Source organism: Saccoglossus kowalevskii, chromosome 21 (assembly GCF_978046115.1).
Source record: "Saccoglossus kowalevskii chromosome 21, keSacKowa6.1, whole genome shotgun sequence".
Classification (NCBI taxonomy): Eukaryota; Metazoa; Hemichordata; class Enteropneusta; family Harrimaniidae; genus Saccoglossus; species Saccoglossus kowalevskii.
Window position 1 is genome coordinate 19564359 of NC_140661.1, and position 24713 is coordinate 19589071.

Consider the following 24713-nt stretch of genomic DNA (forward strand, 5'->3'; position numbering starts at 1 on the left):
TACGCGTGACGCTAATTTATTAAACGCCGCTCGGGCAGAACTTCTATAATAATTCTAGTCTCTTCGACTAGCAGTATTTTCCCCCCGACAGATATGACATATTCTCGCGCGACTGACGTGATTCACTGTGACAGGTTCTCGGTTGAGCATCGTGCCAGAATGTACTGCAACTAGATATAACACTGATATGATACAAGTCGAATCATTGCGACGTAATACTGACTCGTTATTCGATTTTACCCCCGAGTGCACACTAGAATGCTTCTGGGGAATTCCTTCTGAAGGTTGAATTATTATTTTTCGCATTACAGACTTCCGTCATGATTGGTCACGGATTGTTGCGCGATTCGTGCACCAGGGCGACATTTAGCGACAGTAGTGAATGGGCAATTACCTTTTGCATCATTAAGACATCCAAAACCATCAACTAATATTTGTTGATTTTTCAAAAATGCTATTCCTTAATTAGAAGTATATTACAACTATAACATTTCAGTTTCCCGTGAAAAAAATGAACGATTCTATAAATTAAGTGGAATCGCATTAAATGTCTTCTGTTTTGCCAGTATTGGATATATGGTTACTATCTACGTTGATGGTGGCGTCCTTCGGAGAATCATGCGACGACCGATCAACATTATAATAATACGTTTATTCCATACTCTAGGCAACTGGCCCAAAAGTACAATAGTAGTATCATTATATATGCAGTAGTACGCACTATATACAGGACAGCAGAATTAATACACTCTGAAAATCGTGTTTCGTTTCTAAAAGCGGCAGGGTCGTCACCTGCGCACGCGCGGGAATTGAGTCCCAAGCGACGATAACAACGCACGCTAAAAACGCGAAGGCTCATGGGTAGTCGCTTGTTTGTAAACAATGACATGCCATGGCCTTCTGACGCATAAGCAGGTGACTACTCCCCCGCTTCAGCATCTCGGTACTCCAGCACAAGTAGAACAGGTTTTAAAAAATATGTCATGTTTGCTTCATGCTGGCATTTTATAACACCACACTGCGAAAACGGAAGCAGGCGTGGGAACTCACGCCGACTCAAATTTCTTTGTTCCTGCGTTACAATTTGTCCACGTAGTGTGAATTCATGTGCCAGCAGGTGTGAACTGACTTCTCGCCAACGCTTAAATGGGGAGGGGGGAAAGGGAATTAGGGGGGACGTTGGGACGTCATACCAGGTACAGGTCTTGACGGATTGTTACGATAACCTAGCAAGGGGTGTCTCACGTGTCTTAATATTAAAGAACATCGATTCGGAAGCTCAACTCCAGAAACTGACTGTGTCTGACTACATGGGTGTGTGAATGACTTCAGTGTTCCGTTATAAGGTCTTATGGTATCCCTACACTGTAGAAGCGAGTAATCCCCGAAATTTCCCTATGAGCTACTGTAACATTACAAATGTGTTAAAATGGCAAACATGCCAAGTTTATGTTTTAAAATGGGTGTTATCTACGTGGTTGTTATTCAGTTGCAGAAATGTCCATGTCATTTGAAATGTTCGCACTTTACAGCGAATGTGTTTCTCGATGTTTTTCAGCGGTGTTAAATATTTGAATAGGTTTGGTAACGTGATAAGCGACCTCTTTGACACACTGTTACAACAAAATAATCACTATTTTGTGAATCGTTAGTAGATTTTTTGAGCTGCTTGCTTACATACTTAAAGCGCCGTGGTCGTCGCGCAGCGCGTGTTCGAATTTCATGTAAATAAACAATGTATTTTACACGTATTTGTATACGTCGCTATGAGTCCCATATCGAACAGGACGCGGCACGACGACCGTCGCCCTTTAAACTGTTGTTTACGTGCGTGAGCTTCGATAATATCCTTCAGAAGATGCGATTAATATGCCCAGAGCGTACATGATCGATTCAAGGATATCACAGCATATATAGTTTACGAAAATTCGACCATCAATAATTGAGATCATTGAAGAAATCCCCATTATTCACTTTCAAAATCAAATTATCCCAGAAAGTGTCATGTGATGACATAAGCCCCTGCCACCACCCTTTGGCAAGGCGTTTTATTAATCATATTATTCTGTCTCTGTCCTTGAGAGGTGAGATTTTTACTTGGGATGTCTTTGCCCAGGGGTTACGATAACGCGAATGCGCATAGCGGCCAACTAATTCCTCATAAAAAAAATAAGACTTCAACTCTGTTTCGGGTGAGGGGGCTTTTCTTGAAATGACTAGAATTTGATCATATTATTACTTGATGAATTATAGCTGAATAAGGGGCGCCACCGAACCCTCGTACATGTGGACTTGTGGACTTGGTTCAAATTGTATTCCCATATTTATACAATCTTTATAATCCAAGTACACAACAGTGGTTTATATCAAATTCAATGTTTGACGTCATATACATGTATATTAATTAGTTTTAAGTGGGAGGAGTCGTCGTCTGCGCATGCGGCAGGCGGCTATAGCGTGTCGTTGTTTTCAAACTAGAGTCTACATATGGGCCTTTGAGTCTTTAGCAAGTGTTGTTAACGCATCTGCTTTAATGTGATCTTGATCGCGCTTACCCTGGACAAAAATAGGAATAACAAAAATTCGGAGTCCAAAAAAACAAGCATCCAATTTTGTCATGAAGAAAGTTACACGAATAAAAGTGACGGGTTACTTGTGAATTACATGGTCTTCAGATAAAATGCGCCCTCTAGTGACGAAAGGTTTCTATGACGTGATGAGTTACACCGGCGGGGGTCTTTCAACTTAGAAAGCATGGGCATCGCATTGATATGTAGGCGTCAATCAGTCAATGAAGATTGAATATTTAAAGATTTGACTAATAGTATATTGTAGACAACGATCGACTATACAAGCAAAAGCAGGGGTTGATTTAACGAAAATGCCGACAGGAATTTTATTGATGGTCGCGTGCCAGAAAAGTATTTATTGAAGTTTCAGTATAAATCGTGGAGGGGCACGAGAGACAGGAAAGGGACCTACATGTATTCACTTGTTGTAAAATGGCAACAAAACAAAAATGTAAATATATCTCGTCATAGCAAATAAAACAACAATTCCAGCCCAATCGTGTCACCATCGTCCGAATCGCACGGCCCCGTGTCTTCGACCTATAGGCTTCTACACGACACCGTGCGGGATCGCATAGGCTAATTGCGTATCTTAAGCAGTGAGATCTGATTTGGTGCGCCTCGAAACAGGGCGCCCTTATAATTAGTTCAATGGTCATCTGGATTTTGTATATGAAGGCACAAAATAAAACGACACCTTTTCAGGGAAATGTTATGATGTTGTTTTGCAGCCTGTCTACTCAGAGCATGAACAATAACTAGTGTTTCCAGTAATGCAGTACAAGTTCTATAGAAAAAATAAACGACACAAGCATCGTGTAAACGAATTTGCGCGTTTCCATGACAACATATTTCCACATAAATAACTTAGTGTGATAACAACTAAATAATGCAAAGCAAAATCAATGTTTTTATGATGCGTTTTGGGACTGTACGTAGTGAAAATAATCGTAAGTTATGTGTTGTCTTATCGTAGCGCAAAAGCCGTATTAAATGCTGCGTACCGGAAATGGTCGATTTTGAACACAGACGCAAGTTCTAATCACACTTATAAAACCTTCGGAAACAATGATGTAACTGCATGCGTTGAAGGGCGGTAGTCGTCGCGCCACTAATAACGCGATTATATATGTTAATCGAAGCTATTGTGTGTGTACTAGTATGACGTATACAAGAAAATAATCGTTGTAGGGTAAGGGAAATACTTCTCATGACGATGGCACATAATATTCAAATATTGACGGAATTTGCAACCTCGTTAGTCAAATAGTCGAATTTGTCAGTGTTCTAGTTAGTGGGGGGGGGCTAATTTGAGGGAGCCTAGAATGAGTCTGATTAGTGGAGTCTTCTTTCATTTGTTACAACGTGATGTGTTCGTATTTTTCCCTGTTGTCGTTTTAAAGCAACTTGACGTATGTAGGTCTATTCCCTGCACATCTAACTACCCCCCCCCCCCCAAGATGTAAAATGGTTCTTCTCTCTTCTCTCTCCGACGTGTGGCTGACATGTAAATTTAGACTACTTTCCGAACATTCATTTCCTCCAATGTGTTTTGAGGCAGTTTTAACAATGTAATTTATATTCATGAAAGCAGAAGAAGGGTGAACGGTTTTTTTAAAAATGCGTGCGGTGTTTGATCACAAGTTCTCTCGAAGTTCAACAAAAAATAAAGTTACTAAATTCAATAATCAGAAAATATTAAAAAAAGATAAGCAAAAAAATCGAATATTGCAAATTGTCATGGCTGTTTGGCACATTTTAAGTGGGGGAAACTAGTTCAGTGACTTTCTTTTCATTTCTGGATTTATCAGCATAAAATAAATCCACATTGTAAAAGTCAAGGAAATGTGGTGACATTATAGTCGCCAACTCCCATAATTGCAAATTCCACGAGGGGGGGGGGCAATCGACACCGGCACACATATCCAGACAACAACTGACACTATAAGGCATGCAGTGTAAAATTCCCGCAGGTAGACAGGTGATATTTTATTAGTTGAGAAGTACTATGAGACAAGGAAGAACGACGTCTACACGGGGAATTTTGCCATTTTCATTCATACACCTTGGTTAGAAAGTATGTCACTCAATGCAAATGCCATCATTCCTGGTTAATATGTAAATAACTCAACACTTATTTCCTCACCGTTAAATGGGTTTCTTATTTAGCACGTTTTGAATATCAAGTCGGTGTGATATCATCACGCTTTTCCAGGAATAATAACATGATAACTCACTTTAGTTTAACTATTTAGTTTTCAAGTTTGACTTTTGACTTCACCACAGTCATCGCACCGTTTCGTGTTCAATATGGGCGTGTAACTTGTGCGTCTTAAGCAAGATATAACAAATCCGTACTGTGACTAACACAATAACATTGTTCAAAATCACACGTATATTAATAAAATAAATAAATTGGTTCATCATTCGCACAAAGACAATTTCCAACTGCTATATAATTTCAAATTGGATGTAGTGTTATCGATTATCCGGACGAGAGAGAGGAGTGTGCGCTGGGGATTCTGTTTTCAATATACCGTGAATGTTTTGTGTTTGTTGAAACAGAAAAACTACCGAATCTCAAGAGACACGCATGCAAAATAACGGAAATAGAAATGTTGATAGCATGCCCTTCACGGTAAAGGACACAATTTCAATATATTATACATATATATATATATATATATATATATATATATATATATATATATATATATATATATATATATATATATTGTGATCATGTTTCTGTTTCTTCATTGTAAAAATCAATGACGACGCAACTAATTTCGTAATTTGATTTTCCCTCAAAGACGTAATATCCATCTCAATCTGTCACATGATGAATCAACATTTTCATTTGCACTCTTTTTCGAGGGGGGTACTCGGGTATGCGCCCACCCCTAAAAAATCGTGATTTTCTGAGTTGAGGCCCCTGGGCGCTAACGCGGTTGAGTACGGTAGATAACTTTGAGACGTTTTTGTGTTTTTTTTAATTTATATAGCGTGATTACCGTTAGCTGACAACGTCTGTATTGGTTATGCACAAACCAGTATTTTAATGAGTTACGCTAATGCGCATGCGTGTTACGTTGATGGTACGCACTAAAACTTCAAAGTTGCATGCGCTTTTTTCTTGAGGTATATTGCTTTCTCGAGAGTGAGATCGCTAGAGATTATAGGGTATAAATGAAACACCCCAGTTCAGTAGACCATGGATGACGATAACATTCGTAATTATGGTATTTACAAATACACAGTTACCGCCCAGGTAACGTAATTGTGATATAATTTAAATCTTATGCAAAGAATATTGACATATTTACCTTTTTTTTGTTACACTCTCCACGATGTCTAATAACTGTCATTATGTGAACGTTACGTACCTCGCCATACCCCAGCTGCATGACGTCAATCACATTTCAAATCACGTACTCACACTAATTACGCAATTGTTGATAGATTGGACAAGGTAAAAAATAATGTATATTTTCGCTCCTTCTGGTTAATAGACTGTATACAACATGCAATTACCACGCACACTGATTCTCGTTTCACGGACTCATAGAATAGCTTTAAATACTCGTGATTTTTATTGTAATCAGAGAAAATTCATCATTCACAGTTTGTACAAACTCAAACCCCGGTCGTCCCAATGCGCCTCAAAAATCTATAGGAATGATTTCTGATGCAAGTTAATAAATAACATTTTTTTCAACTTTAAAATATATAAACACAAAAAAACACGATGTTTTTTTTCCACCCTTATAAAAGAAAACATATATGCAATAGTCCGACTCGGACTCAATTATAGTGTTGATTAATCTCAAGTCGCCGAGAGCGACCAGGTTTCACCAGTAACTTTAAAAAATTGACATCCGTGGTTTGATCAATATTTCAATGAATTGTTCAGTAGTCGGCACACAGATACAGTTCCAAGTTGCCAAGAGATACAAACTCAATTTCAATATAGTAATTAATACGCCAACGCTGGGGGATAAGGATCACCATTGCATTCGTATTTTAATTACGGAATCCATTCCAAATTTGAAATGGCTTTATCGAACTTGTCGCAGTTTGTTGCGTCCCCGTTAATAAGTATGATTCGCCACCCCCTGCAACGCGCTGTTATTAAGGGAAAGATCCTCACGGGACGCCACCACGGGTTACTACAACCTCAAAGAAGATTACCTGCCAACGTAATTACCATTTGCCTCGGTATAATGGTATGTTTTCTTCGAATTTGTCAAGATATCAAAATGTCAAAGAGCACGAGTAAACATTCTCTACCTATTGCCCCTTATTGGCCATGTGCATGTCTTCAAAAAACTGCCACTTTCCATCGGATACGAGGGTTGCGCTTTATTTTGTTCGCTTCCAGGCCATGATATTATGTCAAAAGTAACAGTGTTCATACACTGGAGAGCATGTGACATTTCAATCAATAATACTAGTATTTACCGTGCAGTGTAATTATATTTCTATATAAGTTCCTTTTCAATACATTACCGGAGATGTACCATACACAGTTATACACAAATAATCGAGGGAATTCATTTTCTGGCAATTTATCTCGTTTGAATTGCATCTCGGCGCGTTCGATGAGCACCATGGAAAATCAAAGGATAAAATACAGTGACTTTCCAGTACGTGAACGCCTTTGTTTAGTCCCATCGATGTTTGAATAATTATATGCGTACTTTTTGATATATACCTGGTTTGTAATTACCGTGACATATGACGTTTTCAATAGCACATAATGAAATATAGTATGCGCATGCTCATAACAATTAAGAGGACATTTGCATTCGAGTAAATGTTCACTTCAGAGTTTGTTTGTTGTTGTTTTTTGTCTGATAAAACATATTAATAAAATATAATAATAGAAACAAAAATACTTTTAATAAAATATATGTGTTCTTTAGTATATCCCCAATTTACTTTCGCGTGCGACAGACAAACTTAAAAACGAAAAGACCTTCCCCAACGCAAACTACATTGTTAGATGGCTTTTAGATTACATTACTTTATCGGCACCATGGAAAACGCATCGCCATTGTTGATAAAGTAGACTGAGACAAAATGAAGCATCTCTAAGATGTTCTTATTCTGTCTAGAGAGGTAACACAATCATGCTCTGCTATTTGCCATATCAATACAAATATAGGCTGGCGGTCATACTTATATCCTATATTAATATCTCCCTGCAGCAATCTGGTTGAGTTCAGCGAGCTAATGTTTTCGAATTTGAAGTTATATGCTAATTTGACGACCATTTAATACATAGAAATAGGTCTTGAACCGATCCAGGTCTGATTTAATAGCCTAAATTTGCAACTAACATTCTTAGAGCGGGTCAAAAATAACAGAGAAATTATAAAAATATGTTCAATATATTGCTTCCTGATTTTGATAGGAGAAAATATGGCGTTAAAAAGGGTAAAGGGAAGCTTTGGACATCGATGCGTGACCCATACCCGTATTGTAATCAACAACATCGTGATGATACTCTTATACGTTAACCAACACAGTTAATGCTATACGCGCTCATTTTTAATATCTGTATTTTACCAATATCCGTTAAAGTCCCAAACTTGAAGGAAATTTGATATACAGCGGTGCCGATGGGGTTTCTTATGACATAAGCTGTCTACTTCAAAGGTAAGAGCGCCACGGTGTCTAGACATTAATTGGACAAGAATACATGGTCTATAGTTCATTACTGATAGTATATCTGCAAATGCGATATGTGTAATGGTTTGCGCGTTTCGTATTCCTGTCAGATCACTCAGCGATCTCTCGTATACGTCAAGCAAAACGTTTTTTCTTTTCTTTCGACTATCAGTATATAGCATTGTATATAAAAGCCTTGCTGTTATCAAAATAATCAGGCAGATATACTTACGTCAAAAAAGCATCCGCCTAACGACCATACAGCGCTATTTTGTAAGTTGGACTATCTATCATTTAAAAACATTAAAATAAATTAATACGACATCTTGTGTGTGAATATGATTCGATATATTGCATTGTTTTCCTGAGATCTCGTATTAGTATCACGAGGACCTGTATTATTATAACCAGGCCTCGTATTTGTATATGTAAGTGCTCCCAATGGGTTTCAATGTCAATAGGTTTGGGTATACGTCTTTTTTTAATTAGCGCAACAACAAATTAACTTATTGCATTTTCCCCAGATGTACTAAAATTAGCCTCAACAAACTTGTCATGAACTGATGAACGACCTGAAACCCTTTGAGTTTCTTTTCTTTTTTTTTCAATACACCGTGCTTAAATCAGTTGCTCGAATACAGGAATGTGTGGTATCAGTGTAAAAAAAAACACTTTCGTTTAAAGCGGGGAATCGTCACTGCGCATGCGCCAGATGGCCATAGCGTGTCATTGTTTACAAACAAGTGTCTACCCATGAGCCTTTGCGTTTTTAGCGTGTGTTGTTATCGTCGCTTGGGACTCAATTCGCGCGTGTGCAGGTGACGACCCTCCCGCTTTAATTGCCACAAGCTACACGTATACGTACAAATTACCCTTTTCTCAAAACATTAAATACCGAAGTATTTAATCACTTTGTAAGCTCAGCGAAACTTCGGAGTACTTCAATCTGCAATCAACACATTTCAGAGTTGTTAATTGATTAACTGAGAGTGTTTGCTTGTATGGATAACGACTCCATAAGCTACACACAAACAACCGTGTCAAGTGCAACTCAGAGAGTGGTCAGACCATTTTTTTTTTGCTGTGGTGGAGCTCAATTTTGTAGCGCATTTCAAATCAATAACATCCTTATCAGCGTGACATGAAGAAATGCAGTTTCTTTGTTTCAGACTAGTTATAACTTTTAGGGCATTGTCGCAGAGTCCATTGAGAGAACCGAGGAATTAAATTGTTTCAAATGATCGACCCTTTAAACAAGGTATTTATAATTGGAATTACATATCTAGGGTTATTAATTCTGAAGTACTGTAAATGCATTAATTATTCACTGGGTTTCAATTTCGCTGATAAGTAAAATCTGCTAACTTAAATCTACATGAACATGTAGAATAACAATGGAAATCATTGTTTGCTTCAAGTTGACAAATTAAAACACAATGAATATGCTCAAAATATTCAAATTAAATGTTAGTGAAAATAAATGGTTTTACAGTATTGGAGCGCAACATAAGATATTAAAACTATACGGAATAATAATTGTGGCATACATCATTCATATATAACACAACAGGCAATTCAACCATTTATTTTGGGGTCAAATAAAAAATACGAATGTTATTTGGTCAAAATGCTTCAGCCGCGTTACCATGTTATATAATACATTGTTAGTGTATATACTGTTAAATCATTCGACGAGAACGAGGTGTCCTTTTTTTATTTTGTTTATGTATACGACACAATATAAGGCCAACAAATTGGGTCGGTCGGACTTTTTTGTTGTTGAAAGAAATACAGATCAACGCGAGGTTCAAAGTCGCCACTTATCCCCCGGGGACCCTGGGGATCGAACAACGGTCCGGGATTGTTAATTTTTAGAGGAAACACTTTTTTTACTGCTTAAAATGGTGAGTTTTTGATATTTGGGCCTTAAAAAAAAACCGCGACCCGATATCTCATATTTTTCGGTCGGTCGCTGAGGGCAAGGCTAACCGAGTCGTGACCTCGATGTGGTTCGTAACCAGTCTTGTGATTGGTTGTTGACAAATACTGAACAGGCCACGCTTCCAACTGTGCCATGCGATCGGGTTTACCGGTAGAAATTCCTAATTGGAGTCAATTTGTGTAGTTTTCTTGATTTATTCTGCAGATATCGGTAAATGTAGGTAAGGCTTTGGCGAAATTCGAAGAGCAACTAATATTCTTCAACGTGGTATTTTTTTTAGATTTTATTTTTTTATTTTTTTCGTCTGTTTTTTCGAGTTTAAAAAATGTGAGCTGGCTGGAGCCTTCATCCCTTGTCCAATTCTTACACTAGATACCAGCCGATACCCCCCCCCCGCTCATAGGGAGTGCGTACAGTTGATCATAGTTCCTGGGCTCCCTGTGATATATGCAGTATATAGTGTAAAAACGCCATAGAGCCGGAATTTGAACAGCTCTTCTGGAAAGTATGGTACAAATAGAGGTGAACGCGAATATGAGCACTACTATTTTATTATTTGAATATGATTTTTTTCATTTTGGATTAATTTCGTAAATTGGCTTGTGGTAATTTAATACAAATAATGCAATTTTTATAGCTTCATCGTAACATATTGGATTTTGTACACGTGCGTGTGCTATTGCCCATCTACATTGCTGTTCATGGGGGCGATACAGATTACTGAACTGCTGGGATATTTTGGCCAAGACGTCCAACAGGCCCCAGACCTCCCTGGCGATGCATAATGGTTGATCCCTTACTCTGACCGTTGCGATTACAAAGCACTGAATATTGAGACTAATGCTGCAGAAAAAAATATTCGTCACTCAATTACATTGTTTACTGGTATGTTATCCAATCGTTCACGGTGATTTGCCTCCCCAATCCCCGCCACTATAATGCGTTCATGCAGGTTTTATTTGTAACAGCAATGTTACACCGCCGTTATTCAATTAACAAACTCGCTTGCCATCGTGTCTATTTATAGAACAAGTATACGAAACGAGCTAGGAAATAAGACATCAAAGAATGCCGACGGAAATGAGACGGTGACTGGTCATTAGGAAAACCTTCGGAGAGTTATTTCGGTATAATTCAGTTTACTTGAAAAACGTGAACAAGGTGATATCGGTGTTCATGTAACTGTACGAACTTACATCGCTCACGTTTTTCGTCGTTCTGTACTATATACGATGACAACATATACACGGCTTAGTTTATGTTTACACCTAGCGTACGAATTCTTCGACTTTTCATAACACACGTTTCTTTTACTTCAATTTTAATCACCATACTCGCAATGTTATACAAGTGTGTTTCATTGATAGATGTGACTTCTGAATTTCCACAAAACGTGATTTTAAAAGCGGTTATTTATATGTCTTCAAGTTGATATAATCTGCGAATGTTCTTGGCTTTCAAACACTGTTGGGATTTCTAAACCTATTTATCATCATCATACGATTCAATTATCACGGTCAGGTGTTTTGATCTCATTACAAATTTGATTTTTGTGTTGGCTTTTGGTGCACTTTGTGGGGGGGGACTCGAGAATTGCCATACTGTTTCTGTACATGTGTTGTTTCATATTTGGGAACGTGGGGGTACTACATGAGGGGTAGTAAATTGGCTTTCATACAAACGTATAGAGATTTATTAATAATTGACCTTAAATTAGATTTGGTAAACAAACAAAAATGTGCTATGGTTGTTCGCATTAAAAACATAGTGCCTACTTAGGGGGTCATCATGATTTTTTATTCAGTCTGCACCATCGTACTCGTGGTAATCCAACTGTTTTCTTATCCAACACGGCCGTCACCATGAGTCTTAAGGGTATGATAATGTCCAAGGTGAAATCCACTTATAACAACTACATATTTCAAGATGGTAATTATGTAATACGCGGTGAGTTGTTCACTAACAGATCTTTCTCAAATATAATTAAGGCGACTATGTCAGTATTGGGCTTTATTCAAGTGTGTTTCCTTATTAAAGCGTGACAGGTAGTAGTATACCATGCAATGATAAACACCATACAGGATGTAATAAAACAAATTACCGAAGTGTCTCCCTGACACGCCAATTGAATTCGAGAAATTCGAATTTCAGGCATGTGCGCTTAACGAAGTAATAGCAGTAGTAGTCACGTAGAAGATAAGTGCATGAATGCTTTCAGTTAAATCAACCACACGGACACCACGCGCTGAGCAATGTGTTGTGTTCTATGTCAATCTGGTAACCGGTTAACGCGCACCCACTAGAAAAAGTCGATTTCGATATATTTAAAGCAGGGGAGTCGTCACCTACGCATGCGTGATATGGCCATAACGTGTCATTGTTTACAAACAAGCGAATACCAATTAGCCTTTGTGTTTTATCATTTGTTGTTATCATCGTTTGGGACTCAATTCTCGCGCGTGCGCAGGTGACGACCCTCTCGCTTTAATAATGTTAAAATGGTCTTTTTTCAGGTTCTTCCGGCATTAACATTATGTCTTGTTTTCAAACACATAGCCTGTATGATGCATTTATTGTGGTTGCTAGCGGTATCGAAAATGGGTTGAAAATGTCCGTTTTTAGTTAAATTGTGTTTAAAACTATTTAACTTCCGAACGCACAGGTTTATCGAATGGCAGTTTGACTTGTTTAAAACATATGTACACTACGATTATAGAACAAAAGCTTGTAGTATTTCCATTGAATAATTTTTTTCACAATAAATCCACACTACGAACGTTGAATGTACCAGACCTATTTGTATTTAAGGATGAGATATGTTGTATTCATGCCTTAAAGGGCGATAGTCGTCGATTTGCGCCGTGTTAGACTTGGGACGTATACAACACGCGTAGAGATACGCGACAACTATAGCGCTTTATAGGGCGGTCGTCGCGCCGCGTTCTGCTCGATGTGGGACTCATAGCGACGTACACAACGCGTGTAAAATACATTGTTTGTATACATGGAATTTGAACACACACTGCGATACGATTACCGCCCTTTAAGCTGTGTAACAGCCTACCCACGAATCTTTGTTCTAAAAACGATATGTGTGATGTATATTTTATGCACTGTTGTTGTTGAATGCATCTGGCTACTAGGTTAAGATGCATTAGGATTGTATGTTTTTTGTGACAGGAATTTAACGTCGACCCAACATGTTTTCCGGAAAACTAAATTTAATAACTTAATGTTGTAGGTAGCACGGTCTCTACAGGAACAATGTGTAGTGTTAGCTTTAAGCCGATCAAAAAAGATCGAATTGAAGACCTTTTTGATAACAAGATCCGTAATTTCAATTTTATACATCATCTAACTTCCTTCTTGTACCATAATTGTAGTTCATTTCATCGGCTTTTGTAAAAGTATAAGCCACTACTGATAATATTAAATAATAAATGAGTTTTGGAATTCAGTTTGCATGAGAAGGTCAGTAAGGTATTATCGTATTCTTACTATACCCTCGATACAATTGCGGTTTCCAATTGGTGGCTTTTATGTAGAACGTGACAAAAGCATATGTGAATGTAGGGTCAGCCGCCTAGTAATATAGAACAAACTGTGGTCAATACACCCAATGAATGAATGAATGAATGAATGAATGAATGAATGAATGAATGAATGAATGAATGAATGAATGAATGAATGAATGAATGAATGAATGAACAGTGGCGAAAAATAACGTGTGGACGAACTAGGGCGAGCGAGCGAACGCATGAGTACTACCAGTGTGGGTGTGCGAGCAAGTGAATGAAGAAATGAGTTCTACAGACAGTGATCCGCAACATTAATGGGCACTATATATTATGAGATTAGCAATTATTGAACGATTTAATCGAGATTAGCGTTGCATGGATTGATTAATCGTTCTCCCGGAGGATAGCTTACTTGCCAGTGGAACTGTGAGCATTCCTTCAACAGAAGAGTTCTGTTCTTCGGGGCGTAACTAATCAGTAGGAGTGTTCGACTATTTTCAGATAGACGTCGGCTCTCCGAAAAGTATCATTTCATATTGCAAGATTACCATGATGAAATTGAATATAAATCATGTAATAATGGTGTGGGTAACGCCATGTGTTCTAAGATTACAGCGCATGTAAAATGAACTGTCTATTTACATCAACTGACGTCAGTAGGCATTACGTCATGTGATTAATTATTCATCAAGACGTTCGTTTCGAAACAAACAAATGAGAAAACGAAAACAAAAATAGCGACATACGTATTTATGACTATCTTGGTGTTGAAATAATTCCGCAAGGAATATTCTACAATATACTCAAGTTCCCTGGGATTCACGACAAATCAGTGAAAGGTCAGTGACAGAAAAGCAACGCAGTTGCCGCTGAAAGTGTCTTTACCGTCTGCTCAGATTGTCCCCATTTACGTGCTGTGCCGTGTCCTAAGATTACGTCAGTTCTATGTTTAGTAAGAGTTTGTAGTTATGGTAAACGCTATCCGAACCTTCTATGACGACTGTGGGGGAATTATGATGGATGCATTTACAGATAGATTTTGATGTTTTTGCTATACTTACATTTACGACGGCTTCCAGTCACCGAAATCATTCGCAGCCGCGGCGACTTTCACCACCCGAACTAGAGATAATATTATAACAATTATACTAAAATATGACTAATTATAGATAAATACGGCCTGATAAGATTGATAGCATATGACGCATTTGCCAGTATATTCATGTCAGCATAAACAAAATATACAACCATGGAACGCGTTTTGCTTTCGCTATTAATTCAGAATACGAGAAATGCCAAGGAAAAGGGCAAATAAAACATGATATGTGTTTCTTTTGGTTTACATGTATCACTCTTAAAATAAATATATTTCAAATAAGTTCCTTGAAACGTCACGGTAAGTCAGATGGTTAAGCGTTGATGTAAGCTAATTAATTGTTTCCTTTGAACGTTTTTTTTTTTTTTTTTTTTAATTAAGAGTCAGTGAAGTAACATTTGATGCCAGGATACATAAAAAAATGTTGTTCTCCGGATTTTAGCGTCACCGCATGTTTACTCCACAATACTACTAACTTACTGGAACGAGATTGATTACGGCAAATCCAATGCAAAATTGTTTGCTTATTGAATTAGACGGACATGTTTTAAATGATTACTATGTCTGGCGTTCTAACATAGCCCTGAACAAAAGTAAATAACGAAATATGCATAAACGATCATATTTAGTAGAATAATCGATATATTAACTATGAAACTGGGAACGAGGGTGTGAAGTACGCAAGTGAACATGCGTTTTGCGTTATTGGTAGGTACTTTTAATTGCAAGTATACTCCAATAGGTGATTTTCCGAACAATTGCGAGATCTCGCGAGATGCATGAAAGACGCGCGTCGAACGTCTGCCGCAAAAATCGAACGATTTGATTTTGAACTAGAATTTCTTTATTTCGCAGCTTACATTGACCGGCCGATCTTCGACAGAGGAATATTGCTTCCGAATACCCTTACTTGATCGAAATTGCCTATCATCAAATGTGGACAGCACATTATTAAGCATGGAAATGTCCCCGAAATACTTTCGCGTTTGTCGAATCCCACGCGATGTTTGACGCGACTACGACGCTATGACCTTTGTTTGTCCTGTTTTTACGTTCGATTTCACGCATAACGCGTGATTCTCGCAGTGTACGGAAAATGGTCTATTTGCGTAGTTCATATGACAGAATACTATATATAGTGCAACATGGACCAAAGTTTGTAAAATACTAAAAATAAAGTTATTCATATAGTTATTTTATTGTCCCTTAAATATATATAAAGTAAGCCGCATATTTTTAGACTACGTATTTAATTACAGAATCTAAATGGGCATGTCAATGCTACGTCATCCCTGCCTCATGAATCGCGCCCTCTGGCGACGCAACGTAAAATAGTGTTTCTAAAAGGTTCAATATGTTGAACAGCATTGCTGCCACTCATCTGCGACATGTTTACGTCACGGAAGCGCTTCGTCGACAGAGGGCGCGATTTGGTGTAATCTTCACTTTTCTACATATGTTCAGAACGTGATTTCAAGAAAAAATAGTTGATGCATTTGATAGTTTAATGATTCTTATCCAACCCCAATCAGCATGCGTTACTAAGAAAAACAGCCCCGGTGTGTCGTTGGCGCAGAGAAAATAAGATTCTCATTAGGTTGCATGAGGGGATAAAAGACGCTTAGATGTTTCGATGAGCGTACTTGTTCGCAATATATAACTGGTTTTGCTAATGAGATTTGGGGCGTTGGTAATCCCTCGAGATTTGGCTCACTGTGATTAGCGTAAATGAAAAAAAAAGAAAGAAAAAAAAGTAACATGCCCGAGGCACTATATCGTATCGCGTTACCTGGCAATTTACGCTAATTGTAAATTGTGTTTAACGCGGTCAGCACCATGTTTGCTAGATACACACGCGTACCGATTTGCGTAATTAGGTTACAGATTCTCCGAGATTTGACCTCAGCCACCGCAATTGTGCAGTAATTTACTCAAATCAACGAAATGCTTCGTGCTTCTAACGGTCCGAGAACGTAAAAACTTAATTACAATTCCGCTGACTGATTTTTGCGCAATGGTATTTTGAACGGTACGTGGAAAGGTCACACAGTTGTGTTGTATGTTATATATTTATATCAGAGGAAAATATGTTCAATTTTAATGTAAAGTGCATCCCACAATCGACCCGCACAGATTGATCAAATTCCCGTAGCCAACTGCTCCCCAAATACTCATCATTTACACATGACTACGCCCCTTTCACACACACGCGCAACTAACATTGCATGATCAGCCAGCTGAGGACGTGGAACGTTTAAATTTAAAATTTGTTGAAAATCCTGTTCATAACTCATGGGAATCCACAGTTAGGATTCATGACGATATATTATCCATTAAGTAGTTCAATAACGCTTGGATTATGCGTGAACTCCAGAGCATTCTACTAATAAAGCAGCACGCCCCCAGCGTGTGTAATTGTGACTGCGGCGTGGATTGACTAATAAGACGATTCGCAACAGTGCGTGCATTTGTTACTATTATGTTTACATACGGTTACTATAGTAACCGTAGTATACATAGCGTTTTTGTTCATGATTGGGAAAAAATGAGCCTTCACTTAGCCTAGACTGTCGATGGAATTTGCAGAACGTTGCCTCCTAAATAACATAGAGACCGGTTGAGTGTGTACGACACTTAACTCATAGCATCAACTACTGTAGGATACTTTATTTTTGATCGGAATTAATTTTCGCTATTTTTGCTGAAGGAATGATTCAGTGAAAATAAAATCCAGCGAATATATCGTTGTTCATATATTTTACATTCAACTCGTCAAAAATCAGTGAAAATGAATTCCACACAAAACAACCAGAAAGTCTATTCAATGAAAATTAATTCCAGCTAAAATAAAGTATTTTATCGTAAACGATGCCGAACGGGAGTTCACGAAGACAACACGTGTGATCTGTGCTATCCCTTATTCGCAAACGGCTGCCGAAATGTCGGCCTAAGCGAGAGCAATGTCACGTGACCCCCAGATACCATGATTATAGGTCGGGGAAACAGTTGACGCGATGATTGTAAAGCATTAGCAGTCTCGCGGCTCTCGTTATTTTTCTAACGAGATCTCGTCGGTTCTATTCCAAATTAAAATATAGCGTGATGTGTGGTATTGTCGAAAAGCAGCGTTAAAGCTGGGGAGTCGTCACCTGTGCATGCGTCAGATGGCCATAGCGTGTCATTGTTTACAAACAAGCGTCCACCCATGAGCCTTTGCGTTTTTAGCGTGCGTTGTTATCGTCACTGGGGACTCAATTCCCGCGCGTGCGCAGGTGAAGACCCTCCCGCTTTAAATCACCAATAATGCAGCTAGGTTCTACTGAAAGTTATTATTCCATTACGAAATAACTAGAGCGTGTGATATAATTATGCAAGAATAAACTGAAATAAATGACGACGGCCGTTATAATGTTGATATAACGCCCGAGTGACCAGAAAGTGCAAACACCGCGATACTGCATCGCATAACAAATGTGCAGACAGAAACACACGCCGGAGCTCTGCAGAATGTTGGTACGTCAACAGATTTTACTTACTACGTAGGCCTGTCAGCTCACTACAACTCGAAGGCTGGGGGTGGGGTACCACATCCACATTTGAATCATGCAATGATTTGTAAATAAACGTGTTGAAACGTGTTGCGTGCTTACTCTAGGAGCTTTTCCGTGAGTTGACGTGCAGCCTGTGACCAAAACACACTAGGGCAGTGGTCGTTCGTCGTGACGCGTTGCGTACGAAACGGGTGCCATGCCACGTACACAGCGCGTGTAAAACAAATTGCTTGTTTTCACGAAATTCGAATGCTCGAGCTCAGCGCACAATGACTGTGGCGCTATACAAATATCCACAAATAACGACTCAACAATTGGCTCCGCGGCATTGGCCATCCGTCGATAATACCTAACCAATCAGCGAAACCCCACATTCGAGGACAAATACAATTTCATCAATCATAGACGTCGCAAAAGTGCTTCAACGCGGATTTGCGATTGTTTGTTTTCGGTTTTCGTCACAGTAATGGCCATGTGGTGACCGATAACTGTTTATGAGAAGGATAATGTGGGCAATCATCGCAATGAGCTCGTAATCCTGGCACATCATTTAACGTATGACAATGTACATGCCGGTTGAATTGCCTACTTAAAGAATATAGTAAATGAGTATGGATTTGAGTGTTATAAGCATACGGTATCACGGTTACTAGAAGAACCGTGACGGTATACATCGCCGATACTTCATTCATGACAACTACATCCAGATCCAACACATGCAGTGGCGGATCTAGACCCCAAGAACCCCCCTCCCCCGTTGAAAATTTTATTCAATTCAGTTTTTGTATGATATAAAAAAAATCATTAACTTAGTCTGTCGATTTGAAAGTTTGAACCCCCCCCCCCCATGACATGATTACGAAAATGAACCATATTTATAAAAACAGAAAACACAGTCCAGTTAATCTTAAAGGGCGGCAGTCGTCGTGCCGCGTCCTGTTCGATATGGGACTCATAGCGACGTATACAACGCGTGTAAAATACATTGTTTATTTACATGAAATTCGAACACGCGCTGCGCGACGACCACCACCCTCTAAGTTTAGTAAGGCGACTGTTTTAAGTCGCATGTCGCATCTGACAACAGTTATTGTTTTTATTATAAGGACATGTATATTTCAAAGGCCAGGCATTAACATACCCGGAAATAATTAGTTTGAAAAATATGCACGAATACTGCTGGAGGGCGAGATTGGGTATTATTACAGCCACAGATATACATTACAGCCACAGATACCTATTACAGCCACAGATACAATCGCATACTGAGCAGAGAGATGGTCTCATCATAGTTTAGATTTCCTTATTACACGAGAGTACACGCCACATTTCAACGCGAAGATCTTTAACGAAACTATGATTCTTTCGATATCGCAACAGTAGATCCAGAAGCAGATTACGAACTTGTTCCAAATGGGAAGGAAGAAACACACACAATTCCCTCAGAGAGCACCGTTGCCACGTGACAGTAAATCGGGTAGTCTAAGACGAAGTAATATTAAAGCGGAGGAGTCGTCACCTGTGCATGCGTCAGATGGCCATAGCGTGTCATTGTTTACGAACAAGCGTCCACCCATGAGCCTTTGCGTTTTTAGCGTGCGTTGTTATCGTCGCTTGGGACTCAATTCCCGCGCGTGCGCAGGTGACGACCCTCCCACTTTAACATGATATCCGACACTACTTAGTAAGCATGATTTGTAATCAAATTCAAAATGTAGATTAATTAAAAATATTTAAACATAATTAAACCTCCCACCGAGAACAACAACAACCATGCAGTGTGCACAATCAAGTATTTTATAAAAAGTCTTTGTTTATTTTTGCCAGAAATATATACTTCCTATTGACTTTTTGTTGTTGATAAAATAAAACAGTGATGGGGTTTATTCTGAAATTCAATTTATAATTTCTTGTCAACTCTGTTTGTAGTTTTATACAAACAGTCGCGATGAATTACACTCACGTGCGTACGATAGCGAAATGCCTCTTTTTTGTGGAAACCCTTGTGGTATTGGACAACCCGTAGTTACCCACAAAACATTGCGGTCAAATGAGTAGGGAAAGGTGGCCATGTTTGTAAACATAACGAGAAGAAAACAACTGAGCACTCTCACTCTCACCCCGCTAACATAAAGATGCTAATATTTATATATATCTTTTCAACCTCGATCGAAACAAACAGATAAAATATGAAGTTTGTTATATATTGGAATTAAATATTGAACTCTGGACAACATCTCAAATTTATATCATGAAAAGCATATTTGAAGAAAAAAATAAAATAATGCTTGATAATAACATGACCAATAATGTGTAGTCAATTATTAAAAGCACATTTTGCGTTGTTACCTTGACAACCAATGAAATCGAGACCTGAATAATTTCTTCGATTCCCCAGCCAATAAGATGAGACCATATCACAATTCCAAATCATAGTGAGTTATGGGATAAGTTATCGAATCGAAGACAACTCCGCCAATCACAAAGCGCGTCAGCTCATGCAACCTGACATAACCACCCCATATAATGCACTATAATTTCGAATTGCATTATGGTCCATGCAATCCAAGAACTGTCACATACGACGCGGATGTACTTTCCGATGACCGAACAATATCGTTCATAGTCTGAAATCGAACATTAAAGTGAACACACACCGCCTCGACTGAGTAATTTGTGAAATTAGACTGATCAGTAAAGGATCCGAGCCGAAACATTGCGTTTTCATTTTACCTATCGTAGTACATTGGTGTTGACGATACCACTGTCTGGCCACGTTTTTTTTCTCACTCTGATCACAGTAACATGAACTATTCGTTTTATTTATCAAGTGGGTTTGAATGGTGAATGTAATGTCTTCAAGTAATACCATTATACATGTAGAGCTAAAACATGTATCAAATTGCATTTATACAATTAAAATAGTAAATGCAGTCAGCACGTCACAAATCGAGGATACTAATATACACGATACAACACATTTCATCGGTTAATACTAAGAAGATGGGGTTATACTGCAAAAGCCGCCAGATCATAGTGATCCTATTAACCAAAGAATCCGTTTTTAAAATACAAATCAGACACACTAAGCCCCGTTATTGACTACGTCAACATTGAGTCGAACATTGCGTGTGTAGCCTTACAAGTCAATATACTAGTACTACTACTAATAAAAAAATATATTCTGTAGAATTATTCTTCATTGCCTAAAAAATGAATACGATGATAAATCATCACGAATATTATAATATCGAACACAATAAAATATCAAAGGTTCACTGATTAATTTTGTGTGTTTGTAATTTCAATATATCGACCGTCATCCGTACAGGGCGTGAAGAAGCAATTTATTCACGTGTACCAGCAGAAATCTAAATTTCCCATTAACTCATATGTTCGATTTGCGATGTCCGTTAACACAGATGTATTTCTTTAAAGCTAAAAAACAGAATGACGTTTTAACCAACCTGACACTGCCGCTGCTGCTATAATTGTAATACAATAAAAAGTACGTTCGCTCGGAATCGAAAGTAAGACGCAATCAGTCGATTATTCCCTCAGTATTCCGCGAGCCGTTTGTGCATGAATATATTGGTGTTGTTGTAGCCTAGTTCCACATTGAAGGAATACACGAAGTGACGACAAGTGAATTTTGATAAATTCATGATTCCTTACCTTTGGAAAATACAGCGGTGTCACCGTGCAGACATTTCTCCACATATCAATCGACCGTTGCTTGCGACGAGCACATGCCCACATTAGCTCCACTTTGTCTACGGGTTCTCGACTGCCAGTACGGGACTGAAACAGAAAAGGTGGAGGCGTGGGTGTCCAGTCTTCACAGTCTTGATATTAAACAGCGCCACGAATTGCCCAGAGCCGAAACGGGATCGCTCGACGCAGTATTTCTAGAAATTAAGCTGAACGAATGGGCACGCGTGATTGGCTATTTTGATGGGTGAATTAACATCGAAATTGCTTAGAGATTTCCGGCTGATCTTGGGGATCTTTAAATACAATTGACAACGTCATCGCAGTAGGGGCGACGTAATTTACTTCTAATCACAAGATTGTATATATATAAAGAAATTCTGTATTAGCTATGTCTGGCTGTGCCGATCCCATCTAATCGTTATATATTCCTTCACGACAATAAATTTCTGTTAATGTTGCTGCTGATGTTGAAATGTTGTTGTGATCGTTGCTGTTGCTGCTTTTGCTGTTGCTGGAATTCCTTCTAACTATAGACAGACTTTGAATGGTAACTACCCTCAATTTTACTGTGCTAGCGTGATAATAGTTAGTAAATATACCCACACTGTGGTTACATTAAATCCAGCTAGAATCTGTTGAATACTTGGCTCAATATTATTAATTGATTAATTAATTCATAATTATAACGATAGTTAGAACAAATAATTCATTTCATGTGTGTATGGATGAATCTCATCTCATCTCATCTCACCTCTTCTCATCTCATCTCATCTCATCTCATCTCAGCCAATGGAGATTCTGAATAGTTCCATTTAAGAACAAATCTAGTGACAAAAACACGCTCATAACAAACAAAATCATATCTCAGCGTTCATCTGTTCCCTGAAATTACATGAACTTGACGTTTTTATGCACTGTGCAGGTTGAATTCACCTGCCATTGAAATGTATAAATATTCATAAAGATGAAAGGAATGCCTTTGCTGCACTGAGAGCAAAACGCGCCAAAACAGACAAGTGTGAATAGGTTTAATATATTCTGCGTGCCTGACTTCATATGTTCACCCACTCAGTATAGTAGTACATGTGAACCTGTTGCAGCAGTGACTCAGACGACTGTCAGGAGTTATGAATTTTATAATGAATCGTTCAACTGCTGGAAATGATGACACAATATGAAATTAAGTCGATTGTTGCAAAATATATTATTCGTCAAAGGGGGTAATCATCCAGCCGCTAGATGACTAGTTATCTTACTCGTCTGGGTATGTTAACGGGGTATCAGTTATGGATCCCCCTAGCAACGTGATAACTATACATATACCGTCAATATTGACATAGATCAATCTATATATATATATATATTCTGTTTTCAATATATGGTGAATGTTTTGTGTTTGTTGAAACAGAAAAACTACCGAATCTCAAGAGACACGCATGCAAAATAACGGAAATAGAAATGTTGATAGCATGCCCTTCACGGTAAAGGGCACAATTTCAATATATTATACATAATATATATATATATATATATATTATATATATATATACTCTTATATATATATATATATATATATATATATATATATATATATATATATATATATATATATATATATATATATATATATATATATATATATATATATATATATATATATATATATAGTCTAAGACTGATCACAAATTCAACTAATTTTAATTTTAATCGTTCTAATTTGAGGAAAAAAATAAAATGGCATTTTCATAATATTGCACGAGAATATAGTGCACAATTTTAAAAAAAAAAATCTCAATGTTCAACTTGATCTCGTAACTTTTGATAAATTTTAACTCGATAATTTAACTTCAAGCTGTTGAGCACTGACTGCAATATATTGCCATATCACACTGTGGGCTACATGATTATAACTTATCGCCTCATGTCGCAGTGTCGGGCGTTATTTCCGAGCTCAAATGTGAACCAGTACAGGCAAATATTTGACAAAGAGCGCGTTCAAATTTTATGTGAATGTGATTTACACGCGTTGTATACGTAGCATCATGGAACCTATGTCGAACACTCTCCGCGCCTGGCACTGACTATACCATTTGATGCGAGGTTTGATTTGATGCCTGATTCAACACGTTGCCATGATAACTGATTACGTTGGTGTATAAAGAGATAATAACGTTACAATAATTTGGCGGCAACTTTCCTTGTTCAAATTACGATTAATGACTCCAGGTTGTTGCGGTGCGTGTATTAACACCAACATTATATTATTTTAACAAAACGAAGAGTGATCTATGAAAGTATTGTGCAATTTGGATGCAAGTGAACACCGTCACAGAGAAGCCCACATAGACACCTTGTTACTCAATCTGATTAAAATCCGGAGTAGGTATTCGGCTCAATTTTTTTAATTTTTTTATTTTAGTTTAAATATGTCGATTTTGGAGCCTCATACCTACATCGAATTTTAATCAGATTGCTTGTTACTTTGAAATTCGACGATGCAATATCAGCAGGTATCAATCACTTTGTGTTGTCTCAATGTGTGATATATCGAACGCCGGATTTTGTCAATATTCATGCGATTTATATCGCGGTTATTATCGACGATATATATTGTTGTCATCATTATTGATATAGTTACGCATATCGTTG

The 24713-nt window shown here is 38.0% G+C and overlaps 1 protein-coding gene across 1 annotated transcript in view; it reads right to left on the minus strand.

Moving 5' to 3' along the window:
* The window catches only part of LOC100374050 (ankyrin repeat domain-containing protein 34C-like), an 81416-nt gene extending 59291 nt beyond the window's left edge, over positions 1–22125 (minus strand). Inside the window, exon 1 of the mRNA XM_078005920.2 lies at positions 22026–22125. The gene's annotated coding sequence lies outside the window, so the exon portion shown is untranslated. The remainder of the gene's footprint in view (positions 1–22025) is intronic.
* Between the last annotated feature and the right edge of the window lie 2588 nt (positions 22126–24713).